Here is a 21,914-nt window from a genome sequence, read left to right on the forward strand (position 1 = left end):
TCCATTTCTACCAGTAGAGGGTTATGGACACGTCAGTGGTCAGGTGATGCGTATTCCAAACGGCATTTGGAAGTATTGCCTTATTAAGAGTTATTTGGGGTCGGTCTTTCAGACCTGGTGGCCACAGCAACAGCTGGGAAATCCACGTTTGTACCCCAGGTCGCCTCTCAACATGAGAAGACGCCGTATTATCAGGCGCAGTCTTTTCGTGGACAAGCGGGCAAAAGGTTCCTCTTTTCTGCCCCGTGACAGAGGGAGAGGAAAAAGGCTGCAGAAATCAGCCAGTTCCCAGGAACAGAAACCCTCTCCCGCCTCTGCCAAGCCCTCAGTATGACGCTGGGGCTTTACAAGCAGAATTAGGCACGGTGGGGGGCCCGTCTCAATGAATTTCAGCGCGCAGTAGACCCCTGGATCCTTTAGGTGATATCTCAGGGGTACAAATTAGAATACGAGACGTCTCCCCCTCGCCGTTTCCTAAAGTCGGCTTTACCGATGTCTCCTTCTGACACGGAGACAGTTTGGGAAGCCATTCACAAGCTGTATTCCCAGCAGGTGATAATCAAGGTACCCCTCCTGTTGTGGTACCGAAGCCAGACGGCTCGGTGAGACCGATTCTAAATCTAAAATCTTTGAACACTTACATACAGAGGTTCAATTTCAAGATTGAGTCACTCAGAGCAGTGATTGCGAACCTGGAAGAAGGGGACTACATGATGTCTCGGGACATCGAGGATGCTTACCTTCATGTCAAAATGTACCCTTCTCACCAAGGGTACCTCAGGTTTATGGTACAGAACTGTCACTATCAGTTCAGATGCTGCCGTATGGAGGGTCCACGGCAACCCGGGTCTTTACCAAGGTAATGGCCGAAATGATGATTTTCCTTCGAAGGAAGGGAATTTTAGTTATCCCTTACTTGGACGATTCCCTGATAAGGGTAAGATCCAGGAAACAGTTGGAGGTCGGTGTAGCACTATCTCAGGTAGTGTTGCGGCAGCACGATTGGATTCTCAATATTCCAAAATCGCAGCTGGTTCCGACGACTTGTCTTCTGTTCCTAGGGATGATCCTGGACACAGTCCAGAAAAAGGGGTTTCTCCCAGAGGAGAAAGCCAGGGAGTTATCCGAGCTAGTCAGGAACCTCCTAAAACCGAGCCTAGTCTCAGTGCATCAATGCACAAGGGTTCTGGGTAAAATGGTGGCTTCCTACGAAGCAATCCCATTCGGCAGATTCCACGCAAGAACTTTCCAGTGGGACCTGCTGGACAAATGGTCCGGGTCGCATCTTCAGATGCATCAGCGGATAACCCTGTCACCAAGGACAAGGGTATCCCTCCTGTGGTGGTTGCAGAGTGCTCATCTTCTAGAGGGCCGCAGATTCGGCATTCAGGACTGGGTCCTGGTGACCACGGATGCCAGCCTGCGAGGCTGGGGAGCAGTCACACAGGGAAGGAATATCCAGGGCTTATAGTCTAGCCTGGAGACATCACTTCACATAAATATCCTGAAGCTAAGGGCCATTTACATTGCTCTACGCTTAGCAAGACCTCTGCTTCAAGGTCAGCCGGTGTTGATCCAGTCGGACAACATCACGGCAGTCACCCACGTAAACAAACAGGGTGGCACAAGAAGCAGGAGGGCAATGGCAGAAGCTGCAAGGATTCTTCGCTGGGCGGAAAATCATGTGATAGCACTGTCCGCAGTATTCATTCCGGGAGTGGACAACTGGGAAGCAGACTTCCTCAGCACGACCTCCACCCGGGAGAGTGGGGACTTCACCCAGAAGTCTTCCACATGATTATAAACCGTTGGGAAAAACTCGACAGGTATTGCGCCAGGTCAAGGGACCCTCAGGCAATAGCTGTAGACGCTCTGGTAACACCGTGGGTGTACCAGTCAGTGTATGTTTTCCCTCCTCTGCCTCTCATACCCAAGGTACGGAGATTGATAAGATGGAGAGGAGTAAGCACTATATTCGTGGCTCCGGATTGGCCAAGAAGGACTTGGTAACCAGAACTTCAAGAGATGCTCACGGAGGATCCGTGGCCTCTACCTCTAAGAAGGGACCTGCTCCAGCAAGGACCCTGTCTGTTCCAAGACTTACCGCGGCTGCGTTTGACGGCATGGCGGTTGAACGCCGGATCCTGAAGGAAAAAAGGCATTCCGGATGAAGTCATCCCTATCCTGATCAAAGCCAGGAAGGATGTAACCGCAAAACATTATCACCGCATTTGGCGAAAATATGTTGCGTGGTGCGAGGCCAGTATGGCCCGACGGAGGAAATTCAACTGGGTCGATTCCTACATTTCCTGCAAACAGGAGTGTCTATGGGCCTGAAATTGGGGTCCATTAAGGTTCAAATTTCGGCCCTGTCAATTTTCTTCCGAAAAGAACTAGCTTCAGTCCCTGAAGTTCAGACGTTTGTAAAAGGGGTACTGCATATACAGCCTCCTTTTGTGCCTCCAGTGGCACTTTGGGATCTCAATGTAGTTTTTGGGTTCCAAAAGTCACATTAGTTTGAACCACTTAAATCTGTGGAGTTAAAATATCTCACATGGAAAGTGGTCATGCTGTTGGCCCTGGCCTGGGCCAGGCGCGTGTCAGAATTGGCGGCTTTATCCTGTAAAAGCCCTTATCTGATTTTCCATTCGGACAGGGCGGAATTGAGGACTCGTCCTCAGTTTCTCCCTAAGGTGGTTTCAGCGTTTCACCTGAACCAACCTATTGTGGTGCCTGCGGCTACTAGGGACTTGGAGGACTCCAAGTTGCTAGATGTTGTCAGGGCCCTGAAAATATATGTTTCCAGGACGGCTGGAGTCAGGAAAACTGACTCGCGGTTTATCCTGTATGCACCCAACAAGCTGGGTGCTCCTGCTTCTAAGCAGACTATTGCTCGTTGGGTTTGTAGTACAATTCAGCTTGCACATTCTGTGGCAGGCCTGCCACAGCCAAAAAATCTGTAAATGCCCACTCCACAAGGAAGGTGGGCTCATCTTGGGCGGCTGCCCGAGGGGTCTCGGCTTTACAACTTTGCCGAGCAGCTACTTGGTCAGGAGCAAATACGGTTGTAAAATTCTACAAATTTGATGCCCTGGCTGAGGAGGACCTGGAGTTCTCTCAATTGGTGCTGCAGAGTCATCCGCACTCTCCCGCCCGTTTGGGAGCTTTGGTATAATCCCCATGGTCCTTACGGAGTCCCCAGCATCCACTTAGGACGTTAGAGAAAATAAGAATTTACTTACCGATATTTCTATTTCTCGTAGTCCGTAGTGGATGCTGGGCGCCCATCCCAAGTGCGGATTGTCTGCAATACTGGTACATAGTTGTTGTTACCAAAAAAATCGGGTTATTGCTGTAGTGAGCCATCTTTTCTAGAGGCTCCTCTGTTATCATGCTGTTAACTGGGTTCAGATCACAAGTTATACGGTGTGATTGGTGTGGCTGGTATGAGTCTTACCCGGGATTCAAGATCCTTCCTTATTGTGTACGCTCGTCCGGGCACAGTATCCTAACTGAGGCTTGGAGGAGGGTCATGGGGGGAGGAGCCAGTGCACACCAGATGGTCCTAAAGCTTTCTTTAGATGTGCCCAGTCTCCTGCGGAGCCGCTAATCCCCATGGTCCTTACGGAGTCCCCAGCATCCACTACGGACTACGAGAAATAGAATTATCGGTAAGTAAATTCTTATTTTCTCACACGTCCTAGAGGATGCTGGGGTCCACTTCAGTACCATGCGGTATAGACTGTTCCGCAGGAGCCATGTGCACTTTAAGACTTTTCAATGGGTGTGAACTGGCTCCTCCCTCTATGCCCCTCCTGTAGACCTCAGTTTAGAAAATGTGCCCAGGCAGACTGGATGCACTCCAGGGGAGCTCTACTGAGTTTCTCTGAAAAGATTTATGTTCGGTTTTTTATTTTCAGGGAGAACTGCTGGCAACAGTCTCCCTGCTTCGAGGCACATAGGGGTCAGAAGTAGGAAACAACTTCCTGAATAGTTTCATGGCTCTGCTTCTGGCTGACAGGACACCATTAGCTCCTGAAGGGTACTGAACGCTAGCTGCGGCTATGTGCTCACTCCCACAGCACGTCGTCACACCCCTTGCAGACCCAGAAGTCAGAAGACAGGTGAGTGTTAGAAGAAAGGATCTTCAATCAAAGTGATGGCTAAAGGTACCACGCGGCTGCCGGGAGCGCAGCAAGCCATGTTGCCCACACATACGCAGGTCGCTGGGGGTGCGCCCTGAGGAGCATGAAACCTATTGAAACTGGCACAAATAAGGGCATAAATTGCTGAGGCACAGTCCTACCCCTGCCAGTATAAAAAAATTACCTCATAAATGCTGTGGAGAAACACGCCATTGAAGGGGCGGGGCTTTCTCCTCAGTCAGCCAGCACACTGCTCAGCACCATTTTCTCTCCTTCCAGGCTGCAGAGAAGAACGCTGGTCCTCCTCTACTGCTGAGCAAGTATCAGGGTGCAAAACAGGGGGGCCACAGTGAATTTGGTGCTATATAATTGTGTGATTAACATTATAAAAGCGCTGCATGTCAGTGGGCATTTTTTGTTCACAGAAATTCTGTTACTGGCGCTGGGTTGTGAACTGGCAAATCCTATCTGTGTCCTTCTGACAGATTTTACTGTGGGTCTGTCCCCTATAAGTCCCGGAGTGTCTGTGGTGTGGTTGTGCATATGTGTGACATGTCTGAGGCAAGGAGCTCTTCCCCTGAGGGAGCCATTTTAGGGACACAGAGTTGTAATGTGGTGGCGCTGCCGGCACACCACGAGCCTGAGTGGGTGAAAGAATTACGTGATAGTGTGAATCATCAGTAACAGATTGGATAAGTCTGAGTCTCATGCAGAGAGCTGGAGAAAATCAGTGGAAGATGTGATTTTTCATAGTCCTGCTTTTTCATCCATAGGCGACCCCTCTGGGTCACATAAGAGACCATTTGCACAAATAGTACATACTGATAACGACATGATTCCTGTGTCAACGATAGTGATTCCAGGGGGATAGATCCTAAATTGGCAAAAAGCATTCAATACATGATTGTTGCTATAAAGGAAGTTTTGGAAGTTACGGAAGCCCCTCCTGTACCTCAGGAGAAGGCTTATTTTTATAAAGAAAGGAAAATGAATGTAACTTTCCCTCCTTCTCATGAGCTAAATACCTTATTTGAGGGAGTTTGGGTAAAATCTGAAAAGAAATTTCAGATTCCCGATAGGATTCAGGTTGCTTATCCTTTCCCGGCAGAGGACAGCAAAAGATGGGAGTCACCCCCAGTATTAGACCGTGCGCTGTCAAGGTTAACTAAAAAGGTGATTCTCCCTGCACCTGGGATGGCTTCACTGAAGGAGCCGGCAGACCGCAATTTGGAGACTACGTTAAAATCTATTTCTGCTGCGGGGTACACTGGGCTCCACAAGTCTGGACAATGGGGTGTAGAGTAGGATCTTGATCCGAGGCACCACCAAACTCAAAGCTTTGACTGTTCCCAGAATGCACAGCGCCGCCTCCTATATCACCCCGCCTCCCAGCACAGGAGCTCAGTTTGTAAGTTGGGGCTGAGGGGCTGCTTCATGCAGCCCTGAGAAAAGCTTTTTATGAAGTAAAAAGTGAAGACTTCAAGGATAGCAGCGGTGGTAAATGTTTGTGACATTCACTGCTGCAGCTCCAGCTCTCCCCAGCGGCGCTGTACACTCCCGAGCCCTGGATGCCGGGTACCTACAGCGGAGGCTCCGGTTTTCTTCATGTTTGACACACACGGCTGGGGCTCTCCAGGATCGCGTGGCTGCGCTTCGGGAGGTGGTAAGTGGGTCCCGCTCGCGGGACCTGGTCTTTATCGCGATCCGGCGCGGTCAGTGGGAGGCGGGCCGCTCACGCTGGCCAATGGCAGTACAGGCGATCCCACTAGATCACCAGGGCATGGGCGCAGGTCGGGTTTTCTCTCTAAACCACTTCTTATATTGCCCACAGTAGCCGGTGTTTTTGCCAGCGGGGGATAAGGCTTAGACCTGAAGCCCCTCCCCCAGCCCCAGGGCGCCATTTCTAGCAAATGTTCCCGCCCTGGAGCTGCATATCTGTCTTTTCCTCACTCCCAGTCAGTGTCTGCGGTGCCATTATTCCTCAGCTCACTGTTCCTGGGAATGCTTGGGCAAATCCTCCTATGTAAAGCTGCCTGGTTGTCAGCGCTGTGCCTTTACATGACACTTAAGTATTCTAGCTGCCTTTTTAGAAAGTGATAGTTAAGAAAGAGTGCATTTAGTCAGTGTTTTCTAGTACAATTACCCTGTTATATACATCCAGTTCTTACTGTGTACTGTTATATCTACTGTTATATAGCTGTGTAAGCTAGTGCAGTGCAATATTATTGTCTGTAATAACCTATGCATTGTACGAACTGTGACCTTCTGTGTGTGCGTTTGATAGCTGAGTGGTGTCCATCTCGTGTCTTTCACTCAACTTGCAATCACTATATTCTATAACCTGAGGGGGCTTGGTGCGTCAGGTGTTACCTAATATAGGATTTTCACAAAGATATACTGTATTACGTATTTTCTCTGACGTCCTAGTGGATGCTGGGAACTCCAAAAGGACCATGGGGAATAGCGGGCTCCGAAGGAGGCTGGGCACTCTAGAAAGATTTATGACTACCTGGTGTGCACTGGCTCCTCCCACTATGACCCTCCTCCAAGCCTCAGTTAGATTTTGTGCCCGGCCGAGGTTGGATGCACACTAGGGGCTCTCCTGAGCTCTTAGAAAGAAAGATAGACTTAGGTTTTTTATTTTCAGTGAGACCTGCTGGCAACAGGCTCACTGCAGCGAGGGACTAAGGGAAGAAGAAGCGAACTCGCCTGCTTGCAGCCGGATTGGGCTTCTTAGGCTACTGGACACCATTAGCTCCAGAGGGATCGACCGCAGGCCCAGCCTTGATGTTCGGTCCCGGAGCCGCGCCGCCGTCCCCCTTACATCCAGGTACCACTAAAAAGGGTATTATGTTTGGGGAGAAAAAACTACCCGTAGTTTTTCCCCCATCAGAGGAATTAAATGAAGTGTGTGAAGAAGCGTGGCTTTCCCCTGATAAAAAATTGGTAATTCCTAAAAAGATACTAATGGCGTCCCCTTTCCCGCCAGAGGATAGGTCACGTTGGGAAACACCCCCTAGGGTGGATAAAGCGCTCACACGTTTGTCTAAAAAGGTGGCACTACCGTCTCAGGATACGGCCGCCCTTAAGGAACCTGCTGATAGAAGGCAGCAGGCAATCCTGAAGTCTGTATACACACACTCAGGCATTATACTTAGACCGGCTATTGCGTCAGCATGGATGTGCAGTGCTGCCGCTGCGTGGTCAGATAAACTGTCAGAAAATATTGACACACTAGACAGAGACACGATTCTGCTAACCATAGACCATATCAAAGACTCAGTCTTATATATGAGAGATGCACAGAGGGAGATTTGCCGGCTGGCATCTAAAGTAAGTGCATTGTCCATTTCGGCTAGGAGATGTTTATGGACTCGCCAGTGGACTGGAGATGCAGATTCCAAAAGGCACATGGAAGTTTTGCCTTATAAAGGGGAGGAATTATTTGGGGATGGTCTCTCGGACCTAGTTTCCACAGCAACGTCTGGGAAGTCAGCATTTTTACCCCATGTCCCCTCACAGCCTAAGAAGGCGCCATTTTATCAGGTTCAATCCTTTCGGACCCAGAAAAACAAGCGTGGAAAAGGAGGGTCTTTTCTGTCTAGAGGCAGAGGTAGGGGAAAAAGGCTGCAACAAACAGCAGGTTCCCAGGAGCAAAAGTCCTCCCCCGCTTCCTCTTCCAAGGAAGCCAGGTACGGTGGGGGCCCGCCTCAAGAATTTCAGCGATCAGTGGGCTCGCTCACAGGTGGATCCCTGGATCCTTCAAATAGTATCTCAGGGGTACAAGCTGGAATTCGAGGCGGCTCCACCCCACCGGTTCCTAAAATCTGCCTTGCCGATTGCTCCCTCAGACAGGGAGGCGGTGCTAGCGGCAATTCACAAGCTGTATTCCCAGCAGGTGATAATCAAGGTACCCCTACTTCAACAAGGCCGGGGTTACTATTCCACACTATTTGTGGTGCCGAAACCGGACGGTTCGGTGAGACCCATTTTAAATTTGAAATCCTTGAACACATACATAAAAAAAATTCAAGTTCAAGATGGAATCGCTCAGGGCGGTTATTGCAAGCCTGGACGAGGGGGATTACATGGTATCCCTGGACATCAAGGATGCTTACCTGCATGTCCCCATTTACCATCCTCACCAGGAGTACCTCAGATTTGTGGTACAGGATTGCCATTACCAATTCCAGACGCTGCCGTTTGGACTCTCCACGGCACCGAGGGTATTTACCAAGGTTATGGCGGAAATGATGATACTCCTTCGAAAAAAGGGAGTTTTAATTATCCCGTACTTGGATGATCTCCTAATAAAGGCACGATCCATGGAACAGTTGGTGGGAGTAGCACTATCTCAGGAAGTGCTGCGCCAGCACTGCTGGATTCTGAATATCCCAAAGTCACAGCTGGTTCCGACGACAAGTCTACTGTTCCTGGGGATGATTCTGGACACAGTCCAGAAAAAAGTGTTTCTCCCGGAGGAGAAAGCCAGGGAGTTGTCTTCGCTAGTCAGAGACCTCCTGAAACCAAAACAGGTATCGGTGCATCACTGCACGCGGGTCCTGGGAAAAATGGTAGCTTCTTACGAAGCAATTCCATTCGGCAGGTTCCATGCCAGAATCTTTCAGTGGGACCAGTTGGACAAGTGGTCCGGATCGCATCTTCAGATGCATCGCTTGATAACCCTGTCTCCAAGAACCAGGGTGTCTCTTCTGTGGTGGCTGCAGAGTGCTCATCTTCTGGAGGGCCGCAGATTCGGCATACAGGACTGGGTCCTGGTGACCACGGATGCCAGCCTGCGAGGCTGGGGGGCAGTCACACAGGGAAGAAACTTCCAAGGACTATGGTCAAGTCAGGAGACTTCCCTTCACATAAATATTCTGGAACTAAGGGCCATTTACAATGCCCTAAGTCAAGCAAAATCCCTGCTCCTACACCAGCCGGTGCTGATCCAGTCAGACAACATCACGGCAGTCGCCCATGTGAATCGACAGGGCGGCACAAGAAGCAGGATGGCAATGGCAGAAGCCACAAGAATTCTCCGATGGGCGGAAAATCATGTACTAGCACTGTCAGCAGTGTTCATTCCGGGAGTGGACAACTGGGAAGCAGACTTTCTCAGCAGGCACGACCTCCACCCGGGAGAGTGGGGACTTCATCCAGAAGTCTTCCAAATGATTGTAAATCAGTGGGATCGTCCACAGGTGGACATGATGGCGTCCCGCCTAAACAAAAAACTAGAGAGGTATTGCGCCAGGTCAAGAGACCCTCAGGCAATAGCTGTGGACGCTCTAGTGACACCGCGGGTGTACCAGTCAGTTTATGTGTTCCCTCCTCTGCCTCTCATACCAAAGGTATTGAGAATAATAAGAAAGCGAGGAGTAAACACAATTCTCGTGGTTCCGGATTGGCCAAGAAGAGCGTGGTACTCGGAACTTCAAGAGATGATCTCAGAGGACCCGTGGCCTCTGCCGCTCAGACAAGACCTGCTACAGCAGGGGCCCTGTCTGTTCCAAGACTTACCGCGGCTGCGTTTGACGGCATCGCGGTTGAACGCCGGATCCTGAAGGAAAAGGGCATTCCGGAGGAAGTAATTCCTACGCTTATTAAAGCCAGGAAAGAGGTTACAGCAAATCATTATCACCGCATATGGCGGAAATATGTTGCATGGTGTGAGGCCGAAAAGGCCCCAACAGAGGAATTTCAACTAGGTCGATTTCTGCATTTCCTGCAAGCAGGAGTGAATATGGGCCTAAAACTGGGCTCCATTAAGGTACAGATCTCGGCTCTGTCGATTTTCTTTCAAAAAGAACTAGCTTCAGTACCTGAAGTTCAGACATTTGTAAAAGGAGTGCTGCATATTCAGCCCCCGTTTGTGCCCCCTGTGGCACCTTGGGATCTCAACGTGGTGTTGAGTTTCTTAAAATCACATTGGTTTGAGCCACTAAAAACCGTGGATCTGAAATATCTCACGTGGAAGGTGGTCATGTTATTGGCCTTAGCTTCTGCCAGGCGAGTATCAGAATTGGCGGCTTTGTCTTGTAAAAGCCCTTATCTGATTTTCCATGTGGATAGGGCAGAATTGAGGACTCGTCCCCAGTTTCTTCCTAAGGTGGTGTCAGCGTTTCACCTGAACCAGCCTATTGTGGTGCCTGCGGCTACTAGGGACTTGGAGGACTCCAAGTTGTTAGACGTTGTCAGGGCCCTGAGAATATATGTTTCCAGGACGGCTAGAGTCAGAAAATCTGACTCGCTGTTTATCCTATATGCACCCAACAAGCTGGGTGCTCCTGCTTCTAAGCAGACTATTGCTCGTTGGATTTGTAATACAATTCAGCTTGCACATTCTGTGGCAGGCCTGCCACAGCCAAAATCTGTCAATGCCCATTCCACAAGGAAGGTGGGCTCATCTTGGGCGGCTGCCCGAGGGGTCTCGGCTTTACAACTTTGCCGAGCAGCTACTTGGTCAGGGGCAAACACGTTTGCAAAATTCTACAAATTTGATACCCTGGCTAAGGAGGACCTGGAGTTCTCTCATTCGGTGCTGCAGAGTCATCCGCACTCTCCCGCCCGTTTGGGAGCTTTGGTATAATCCCCATGGTCCTTTCGGAGTTCCCAGCATCCACTAGGACGTCAGAGAAAATAAGAATTTACTCACCGGTAATTCTATTTCTCGTAGTCCGTAGTTAATGCTGGGCGCCCATCCCAAGTGCGGTTTATCTGCAATACTTGTACATAGTTATTGTTAACTAAATCGGGTTATTGTTGAGCCATCTGTTGAGAGGCTCAGTTGTTTCATACTGTTAACTGTTAACTGGGTATAATATCACGAGTTATACGGTGATTGGTGTGGCTGGTATGAGTCTTACCCGGGATTCAAAATCCTTCCTTATTGTGTACGCTCGTCCGGGCACAGTGTCCTAACTGAGGCTTGGAGGAGGGTCATAGTGGGAGGAGCCAGTGCACACCAGGTAGTCATAAATCTTTCTAGAGTGCCCAGCCTCCTTCGGAGCCCGCTATTCCCCATGGTCCTTTCGGAGTTCCCAGCATCCACTACGGACTACGAGAAATAGAATTACCGGTGAGTAAATTCTTATTTTTCTCTGTGATTTGGCACCATATCTCGCCTTTATCTCTGCTTGTGCTGACTACACTGCGCAGGGCTTTGGGATAATGTGCTGCTGATAATTGTACTGTTACCTCATACTGCAAGTTATATCATGTCTGCTTCTGAGGGTAACGGTAACTGCTGGTGTTGCTGAAGCCACAGGCATATATGAGGAGAATATAGCAGCTGTGGGCTCTGGTTCTGGGGGCTCCTTGCCCCCCCAGTGGGACTGTGGCAACGGAGGCACAAACTGACCCACCGTGGGCCGCTTTTTCCACGCTTCTGCATACGCTAGTTCATAAACTAACACCCCCTATCTGCTCAATTAAAGAAGTTGAACCAGTCCTTGACTACTAAAAAGTCTGACCAACGCTTGCCTAAGTCTAAGAGGTCCTCTAAGCGAGCGCTCGTCTCCTCACTATCCACTGCTGTCACTGAGACCTCGTCTGATGAGGACGGCACTTACACTGACCCATCAGGTTCTGACTCAGATACGGCTGATGGGGAGGGTAGTTCACATGTGGATGTTCCTGACCTTGTGGAGGCTATTAAGTTAATTCTGAAGATTACGGATGATCCCCAGCCATCCGTACCCCCTAAGAAACCAGATGGGTTCAAGCGTCAGAAGGTGGTTAAACAGGTTTTACCTCACTCTGATCACCTAGTGGATATACGTCAGGGACTCTGGGAAAACCCGGGTATGAAGTTTGTGCCTCAAAAGAAGATGCTGGCTCGCTATCTCCTCACGCCAGAGCTGTCTAAGAATTGGGAAACACCTCCTCCAGTGGACTCACATGTGGCTAGGATGGTGGTTTCCTCTGCTCTACCCGTCACTACCGTCACGTCTCTGAAAGAGCCTACGGATAAATGTGTGGAGGGTTGTCTAAAAGTGATTTACACCCTCACGGGTGCTGCACAAAGGCTTACTATTGCAGCTTCATGGGCTGCTGAGGCTATTGAAGCATGGGCCTTGGAGTTAGAAGCTGAAATCTCCTCTGACCATGCTAGACAATGCTTGTCATATATTGTCACAGCTTCTCGATATATTAAAGAGGCGGCTTCTGATGCCGGTATCCTGGCAGCCAAGGCCTCTACTACGTCAGTCCTGGCTCGCCGGATATTGTGGCTGAGATCCTGGTCTGTGGATCTGGACTCTAGAAAAACCCTGGAGGTACTCCCTTTGAAGGGAGATATTCTGTTTGGGGAGGACTTAAATAAGATAGTGGCTGACTTGGCTACTGCCAAAAATGCCTATCTAATACCGCTTCTTCTGTGTCGAAGGCTAAAGGTATGTCCTTTCTCCCCTTTCGTCCTTCAGGTAAAGCAAAAGGTCAGGCATACCATAAGCAGGCCCACACTTCCAAACCTGGTAAGCCGAAGCCCAAAAGAGCCTGGGCTGCCAGTCAGCCAGCTGCCAAGACCGATAAGCCTGCCGCATGATGGGGCGGGCCTCCCCCTGGGGGATCCCAGGGTGTGGGGCCGGCTTCTAGGGTATACCCAGGAATGGTTGAAGACCACTTTAGATGCTTGGGTACGGTAAGTCGTCACTCGAGGTTACGCCATTGCCTTCAAAAACCGACCCCCTCATCGGGACCCCCTCGTCGATTTTGCCAGACAGACGTCCCTTTGGACCGGACAAAGGCAAAAACTCTACACACTCGGTGGTACAGACCCTCCTGGATACAGGAGTCGTAGTACAGGTGCCTCTTGCTCAGAGGCACTATTCTCCGCTGTTTCTAGTCCCGAAACCGAATGGGTCCTCCCGGCCCATTCTCAACCTCAAGGCATTGAACAGGTTTGTGAAGATTTCCAAGTTCCGTATGGAAACCCTTCGCTCTATAGTTCTGGCCTTGGAACTTGGGGACTACATGGTCTCCATGGACATATAGGATGCTTACCTGCATATTCCTATAGCAGTGTCACATTAACAATACCTGAGGTTTGCTATTGGCAACATCCATTACCAGTTTCGGTCGTTACCTTTTGGTTTAACAACGGCTCCACGAGTCTTCACCAAAGTTATGGCGGTGATGACAATGGTACTCCGCCGTCAAGGGGTCAGGATACTGCTGTATCTGGACGACTTGTTAATCCTGGCAAATTCCCCAGATCTTCTCCTGTGTCATCTGGATATGACGGTCCGGTTTCTACAAGCCCACGGGTGGCTCATCAACTGGAAGAAATCCTCTCTGGTCCGTGCTCAGAGCATGGTGCACCTGGGAGCGCCGTTGGACACTCACAACCAGAGGTTGTTCTTGTCTCAGGAAATAGTCCTGAAGCTTCAGGACAGGATTTGTTGCTTCCTTTCTCGTCCGCAAGTGTCGATACATTCGTCGATGCAGGTGCTGGACCTCATGGTGTCAGCATTTGACATGGTGGAGTATGCTCAATTCCATTCTCGCCCCCTCCAGAAGCTGATTCTAGCCAAGTGGGATGGCCTGCCTCACCGGCTCAGGTTTCAAATGATCTCATTGACCCCGTAGGTCCGTCTGTCGCAGCTCTGGTGGCTCCAGGACCAACAATTGTGCAGGGGCCCTCCCTTCTGGATATCCAACTGGGTCCTGTTGACGACAGATGCCAGTCTAAGAGGTTGGGGCGCGTTGATGGAGCAGCACTCCTTACAGGATCGGTGGACCAAGGAGGAATATCTCCTCTTTATCAACATTCTGGAGTTGCGGGCGGTCTTCAATGCATTGAACCTGGCCCAGCATTTAATTCAGAACTGTCCTGTTCAAGTACATTCGGACAACGCCACCACAGTGGCTTACATAAATCATCAAGGCGGCACTCGAAGCCGTTTGGCAATGAAGGAAGCCTCACGGATTCTACAGTGGGCAGAATGCCATCTACCGGCAATATCGGCAATATTCATTCCGGGAGTCCTGAATTGGGAAGCAGAATTTCTCAGTCGTTAAGACGTGCATGCCGGCGAGTGGGGCCTCCATCCAGAAGTGTTTCAACTCCTCGTGGAAAGGTGGGGTCTTCCAGATGTGGATCCGATGACGTCTCGACACAATCACAAGGTTCCGGTCTTCGGAGCAAGGACAAGGGATCCTCAAGCAGCATTCGTGGATGCGCTGGCGGTGCTGTGGAGATTTCGTCTGCCGTACGTGTTCCCTCTGGTGTCACTCCTGCCCAGGGTAATTCGGAAGTTCAAGCAAGAAAAAGGAAATCTGCTTCTCATAGCTCCGGCCTGGCCCAGACGGCACTGGTTCTCAGACCTGCAAGGCCTATCGCCAGAGCGTCCACTTCTACTTCCACAACGCCCATACCTCCTCGTTCAGGGCCCTTGTGTCTACCAGGACCTGGCCCGGCTTATCTTTGACGGCGTGGCTCTTGAAGCTTCCATCTTGAGGGCTAGGGTTTTTTCTGAAGAGATCATTAAAACTATGTTGTGGGCCCGGAAACCGGCTTCTGCTCGGATTTACCATAGGGTCTGGCATTCATACTTTGGTGCGCATCTAACAATTATGACGCTTCCAAGTTTAGTACAGCCAAAAATTTGGCTTTTCTGCAGCGGGGCCTAGATTTAGGCCTGCGTCTGGCCTCCCTCAAGGTTCATATTTCTGCCTTGTTGGTGTGGTTTCAGAGAAAAATTGCGACTTTACCTGATGTTCATACTTTCACTCAGGGTGTGTTGCGTATCCAACCTCCCTATGTCCCACCTGTGGCTCCTTGGGACTTGTCGGTGGTTTTGGAGGCGTTGCAGGAGCCTCCATTTGCACCTCTTGGTTCAGCTGACCTTAAGTGGCTTTCCCTTAAGGTTGTGTTCTTGCTGGCTATTGCCTCTGCTAGAAGAGTGTCGGATCTGGGTGTCTTGTCTTGTAGTTCCCCATATCTGATTTTTCACCGTGACCGGGCGGTTCTTCGTTCCACCTTAATCAGGAGATTGTGGTTCCAGCCTTTGTCTCCTGATTTGTCTCCCAAAGAGCGGTCTTTGGATGTGGTACGGGCTCTCTGTATCTATGTGAAGAGAACTGCTTCTATTCGAAAATATGATTCTCTCTTTGTTTTGTTTGAATTTCACAAACGTGGCTGACCTGCTCACAAGCAGACCCTGGCCAAATGGATTAGAATGGTGATTGCACATGCTTATGTGAAGGCTGGTCTGTCGGCTCCTGCTCACATTATGGCCCATTCTACTTGGTCTGTTGGACCTTCTTGGGCGGCCCACCGTGGTGCGACCCTTGATCAATTGTGCAAGGCGGCTACGTGGTCCTCCGGAAACACGTTCATAAGGTTCTATGCCTTCGATACTGCCGCTTCCCAGGATGCTTCCTCTGGACGCCCCGGGTTCTTGTGCCCGCTACAGTGCGTCCCCTCCCATAAGGAACTGCTTTAGGACATCCCCATTGTCCAGACTTGTGGAGCCCAGTGTACCCCGCAGCAGAAAACAAATTTTATGGTAAGAACTTACCTTTAGTTAAAATTCTTTCTGCGATGTACACTGGGCTCCACAAGGTGCCCACCCTGACGCACTTAGCTTCTTTGGGTTGATATGGCATTAGCTGCTGACACTTCTCTTGTCGTGAGAGTGTGGTGTATGTGGCTACTAAACGTTGTCGTCTCTTTTCCTGCTACTGCATTGGGCTGGTTCACTAAAACAGCTCCTGTGCTGGGAGGCGGGGTGATATAGGTGGCGGCGCTGTGCATTCTGGGAACAGTCAAAGCTTTTAGTCTCTTGGTGCCTCGGATCAATATCCTACTCTACACCCCATTGTCCAGACTTGTGGAGCCCAGTGTACCTCGCAGAAAGAGTTTTAACAAAAGTAAGTTCTTACCATAAAACTCGTTTTATGTGGCCAATGGTATATTGCTCAGGCCCACCATTGCTTGTGCATGGGTGAGTAGGGCTGTCGAAAAATGGTCAGATAACCTGTCATCGGAAATTGACACTATAGATAGGGACAAGATACTCCTAACATTAGGTCATATCAAAGACGCTGCTGCATACATGCTAGAAGCCATGAAAGATATTGGACTCTTGGGTTCAAAAGCTGCTACCATGGCAGTATCAGCTCGGAGGGCGTTGTGGATTCACCAGTGGAATGCTGATGCAGACATGGAGGCTCTCCCGTATAAAGGTGAGGCCTTATTTGGAGATGGTCTGGATGCATTAGCCTCTGCGGCTACCGCAGGTAAGTCGACATTCTTGCCTTATGCTCCTGCACCGGTGAAAAAGACACAGGTAGAGGAAGGGGAAAAGGAAAAAAATCTGCAGTGTCTCCAGGATCGCAGGAGCAGAAATCAACCCCTGCTTCTGCCAAATCTGCAACATGACGCTGGGGCTCCCTTGCGGGGTCCGCTCGGGTGGGAGCACGTCTGAAACTTTTCGGTCAGATCTGGCTTCAATCTGGCCTGGACCCATGGTTCTTACAAATAGTGTCCCATGGATACAAACTGGAGTTTCAGGATGTCCCCCATCCCGATTTTTTCAAATCGACCTTGCCAGCTTCTCTTCCAGACAGAAAAGTAGTAACAGATGCAATTCAAAAATGATGTCAGGATCAAGTCATTGTCCTGGTACCCTTGTCACAGCAAGGAGAAGTTTTTTATTCAAGCCTTTTCGTAGTGCCGAAGCCAGATGGCTTAAACCTGAAAGATCTGAATCTCTACCTCAAAAGGTTCAAGTTCAAGATGGAATCTCTGAAGGCAGTGATTTCCAGTCTGGAGGAAGGGGACTTCATGGTGTCAGTAGACATGAAATATGCTTATTTGCATGTTCCCATTTATCCTCCTCACCAAGCTTATCTGAGATTCGCAGTACAGGATTGCCATTACCAGTTCCAGACGTTGGCGTTCGGGCTCTCCACGGCACCGAGGGTATTCACCAAGGTGATGGCAGAAATGATGGTCCTTCTTCGACAACAAGGAGTCAATATAATTCCTTACCTAGACGATCTCCTGATAAAAGCGAGATCCAGGGAATGTTTGGTGCAGAACATTGCACTCTCCCTATCAGTACTCCAACAACACGGTTGGATCATGAATTTTCCAAAGTCACAATTGGAACAGACGACAAGATTGTCCTTTCTGGGAATGATACTGGACATAGAAGTACAGAGAGTATTTCTCCCAGTAGAAAAGGTTCTGGTAATCCAGAGAATGGTCAAACAGATTTTGAAACCAACAAGAGTGTCAATACATCAATGTATTCGGTTGTTGGGGAAGATGGTGGCGGCCTACAAGGCCATACAGTTTGTCCGATTCCATGCCAGAGTTTTCTAGTGGGACCTGTTGGACAAGTGGTCCGGATCCCACCTACACATGCACCGGAAGATAATCCTGTCCTCCAAAGCCAGGATTTCGCTCCTGTGGTGGCTACACAGTTCTCGCCTACTACAGGGACGCAGGTTCGGGATTCAGGACTGGGTCCTAGTAACCACGGATGAAAGTCTCCGAGGCTGGGGAGCAGTCACACAGGGGGAAAGCTTACAAAGAAAATGGTCAAGTCAGGAAACCTGCCTTCACATAAACATTCTGGAATTGAGAGCCATTTACAACGCCCTTCTACAAGCGGTAGGTACATCTTCAAGATCAACCCGTGCAGATCCAGTCCGACAATGTAACAGCAGTCGCGTACATAAACTGTCAAGGTGGAACGAAAAGCAGAGCGGCAATGGCAGAGGTGACAAAGATCCTCCTCTGGGCAGAAAACATGTAAGAGCTCTGTCGGCAATTTTAATTCCGGGAGTAGACAACTGGGAAGCAGACATGATCTCCATCCAGGAGAGTGGGGCCTCCACCAAGAAGTCTTCGCAGAGGTGACAAGTCTTTGCGGAGTTCCTCAAGTAGACATGATGGCATCTCGTCTCAACAAGAAGCTTCAGAGATATTGTTCCAGGTCGAGAGACCCTCAAGCAATAGCAGTGGATGCACTAGTGATCCAGTGGGTGTTTCGGTCGGTATATGTCTTCCCTCCGCTTCCACTGATTCCAAAAGTTCTCAAAATCATAAGAACAACAAGAGTTCGAGCAATCCTCATTGCCCCAGACTGGCCAAGGAGGGCTTGGTATCCAGATCTTCAGGAGTTGCTCATAAAGATCCTCTGCCTCTTCCTCCTCGCGAGGACCTGCTGCAGCAGGGGCCGTATGTGTATCAAGACTTACCATGGCTACGTATGACGGCATGGCTGTTGAGTGCTGGATCCTAGCCCGAAAGGGTATTCCCAAGGAAGTCATTCCCACTCTTATTTAGGCCAGGAAAGGAGCAACGTCTAAACATTACCACCATATTTGGAGAAAATGTGTTTTGGTGTGAATCCAAGAAGGCTCCTACGGAGGAGTTTCAGTTGGGACGTTTTCTTCATTTTCTGCAGGCTGGTGTGGATGCGGGCCTAAGATTGGGTTCAATCAAGGTCCAGATTTCGGTCTTATCAGTTTTCTTTCAAAAACAATTGGCTTCCCTTCCAGAAGTTCAGACATTCGTGAAAGGGGTGCTGCACATCTAACCTCCATTTGTGCCTCCGGTGGCACCATGGGACCTTAATGTGGTGTTGCAGTTCCTTCAATCGGATTGGTTTGAACCTCTACAGGAGATAGAATTGAAGATTCTCACTTGGAAAGTGGTGATGCTTTTGGCCTTGGCATCCGCAAGGAGGGTGTCTGAGTTAGGGGCTTTGTCTCACAAGAGCCCTTACCTGATCTTCCATGAAGATAGGGCAGAGTTGAGAACTCTCCAACAATTTCTTCCAAAGGTGGTTTCGTCTTTTCATATGAACCAACCTATTATGGTGCCAGTGGCTACTGACACATTCACTGAGTCAAAGTCTCTGGACGTGGTCAGAGCTTTGAAAATTTGTCGCTAGAACAACTCGGATAAGGAAAACAGAGGCTCTGTTTGTCCTGTATGCTCCCAACAAGATTGGGTGTCCTGCTTCTTAGCAGACAATTGTGCGTTGGATCAGAGAGACGATTCAGCACGCTCATTCCACAGCAGGATTGCCGATACCGAAGTCGGTAAATGCCCACTCTACTAGAAAGGTGGGCCCATCCTGGGCAGCTGCCTGGGTAGTCTCAGCATTACAACTTTGCCGAGCAGCTACTTAGTCAGGGTTGAACACGTTTGCAAAATTCTACAAGTTTGACACCTTGGTCGATGAGGACCTCAAGTTTGCTCAATCGGTGCTGCAGGGTCATCCGCACTCTCCCGCCCGTAGTGGAGCTTTTGTATAACCCCATGGTACTGAAGTGGACCCCAGCATCCTATAGGACGTATGAGAAAACAGGATTTTAATACCTACCGGTAAATCCTTTTCTCCTAGTCCAGGCCTGGCCAACCTGTGGCTCTCCAGATGTTGTGAAACTACACATCCCAGCATGCCCTGCCACAGTTTTAGCATTCCCTAATAGCAAAACTGTGGCAAAGCATGATGAAAATTGTAGTTTTACAACAGCTGGAGAGCCACAGGTTGGCCAGGCCTGTCCTAGTCCGTAGAGGATGCTGGACGCCCGACCCAGTGCGTATTCTTCTTGCAGTTGTTAGTTTATAGTTACACAAGTGTTGTGTTACGTTATTTTCAGCATGTTGCTGCAAATGGTTCATGTCTGTTGGCGTGTGTTATGTTGAATGCCATGTTGTGCGGCATGGTTGAGGTGTGAGCTGGTATGAATCTCACCTTTAATTTAAAAAGTAAATCCTTTCCTCGAAATGTCCGTCTGCCTGGGCACAGTTCCTATACTGAGGTCTGGAGGAGGGGCATAGAGGGAGGAGCCAGTTCACACCCTTTGAAAAGTCTTAAAGTGCCCATGGTGCCTGCGGAACCGTCTATACCCCATTGTACTGAAGTGGACCCCAGCATCCTCTATGGACTAGGAGAAAAGGATTTACTGGTAGGTATTAAAATCCTGTTTTCTGAGATTTTGGATTTGGGGTTTTCTTAAGCTGTAAACCACAATCATCAAAATTATAACAAAAAAAGACTTTCTACAGCAGGGAAAACATTGGGGTGTAGAGTGGATCTTGATCCAGAGGCACCAACAGGCTAAAGCTTTAAGCTGTCCCTGGATGCATTGGGGCCTCCTCTGCAGAGGCGTAACTAGGGGTTTTGGAGCCCAGGGCAAGATCAAAAATGGCGCCCCCCCCCCCCCCCGCCAAATAAATAGATAAATAATAATAAATAAAATACAAAAGGAAAGTATGGGCGCACGCTAATGGTGATGTGCCAACATGACACGCCAGCTGTTTCAGGTCACACTGGGAACATTCTTTTCAATTCCACATGCACCTTACCATCATCATCTCCTACACAAATAGGTGTCACTGTGTATAAAGATGTTAGGGTATATATGTAAAGATGTAGGTGCAGTGGTCGAAGTTACATTTTTGAAGGGGGGTATGAAAAAGCAGAGGTTTGCATTATGCGCGCGCACTGGAAAAGGGGGCGTGGCCACTCAGAAGGGGCGTGGCCTTCAGTGTAGTAGGACCCATTATACTATCTAGTACTGGTGCCCCTTTCATATTATAACACACGGCAGGAGCCAAAATTCACATTATAGAGTGAGGGGATTCAACCCCCTTAATTAACAAGGCCTGTGGGGCACTGTGGTGAGGGGAGCCTACCGCCTTAATCGACTAAGTGCAGAGTTTAGCAGTGGAAGGGTTGCAGCGGTTTCTCACCCCAAGCTGCGGCGCTTCTGCCACCTCCGACACTCCACATCTTCAGCACCACCCGGGATACAGAGTACCGCACGGCACCGGGGATGCACCCTTTTCAGTGTGGTCTGCTGCGCTCCGAAGGGGAATCTTCTCTCTTGCTGCAGGATCCCGATCTGCGCCATCCTCCCCGCTCTTCCGTGCCGTCTTCTTTAAGCCAGCCAGGGTCTTCTGCCGGTGCTCCCATTTCTGGTCAGTCTCCTCCCTTGCTGCAGTATCCCGGTCCACCGAAGGTTGGATGTCCTTCCCCGGTCCTGCGTCTGGCTGGACTCCTCTTCTGCGGTATCTTCTCCACCCAGTGCGGACGGCTCTGGTCGCTCCGGTGACAGGTGTGAATCCTCCAGGGCCTCCTTCCTACGTGCTGCTGCTGTCTGCTAATTAAAAAATAAGTAAGCTACGCCTCTGGTCGTCTCTCACTCAGCACACCATCACCTCCCCCTGCGTCGTCACTCAGCACACCATCACCTCCCCCTGCTTCGTCACTCAGCACACCATCACCTCCCCCTGCGTCGTCACTCAGCACACCATCACCTCCCCCTGCTTCGTCACTCAGCACACCATCACCTCCCCCTGCGTCGTCACTCAGCACACCATCACCTCCCCCTGCATCGTCACTCAGCACACCATCACCTCCCCCTGCGTCGTCACTCAGCACACCATCACCTCCCCCTGCGTCGTCACTCAGCACACCATCACCTCCCCCTGCTTCGTCACTCTGCACACCATCACCTCCCCTGCGTCGTCACTCACTCAGCACACCATCACATCCACCGGCGTCGTCACTCAGCACACCATCACCTCCCCCTGCTTCGTCACTCTGCACACCATCACCTCCCCTGCGTTGTCACTCACTCAGCACACCATCACATCCACCGGCGTCGTCACTCAGCACACCATCAGTTGGGAAATCCTAGGGTTAGTAACTGACTTTTGGAAATTATTGAAATAGTTCGAAGACCGGCTACGACAAAATGGATGATACTTCTCAGGTCTCATCCACTGTCAGT

The sequence above is a fragment of the Pseudophryne corroboree genome, chromosome 6, assembly GCF_028390025.1.
Source record: "Pseudophryne corroboree isolate aPseCor3 chromosome 6, aPseCor3.hap2, whole genome shotgun sequence".
Lineage (NCBI taxonomy): Eukaryota > Metazoa > Chordata > Amphibia > Anura > Myobatrachidae > Pseudophryne > Pseudophryne corroboree.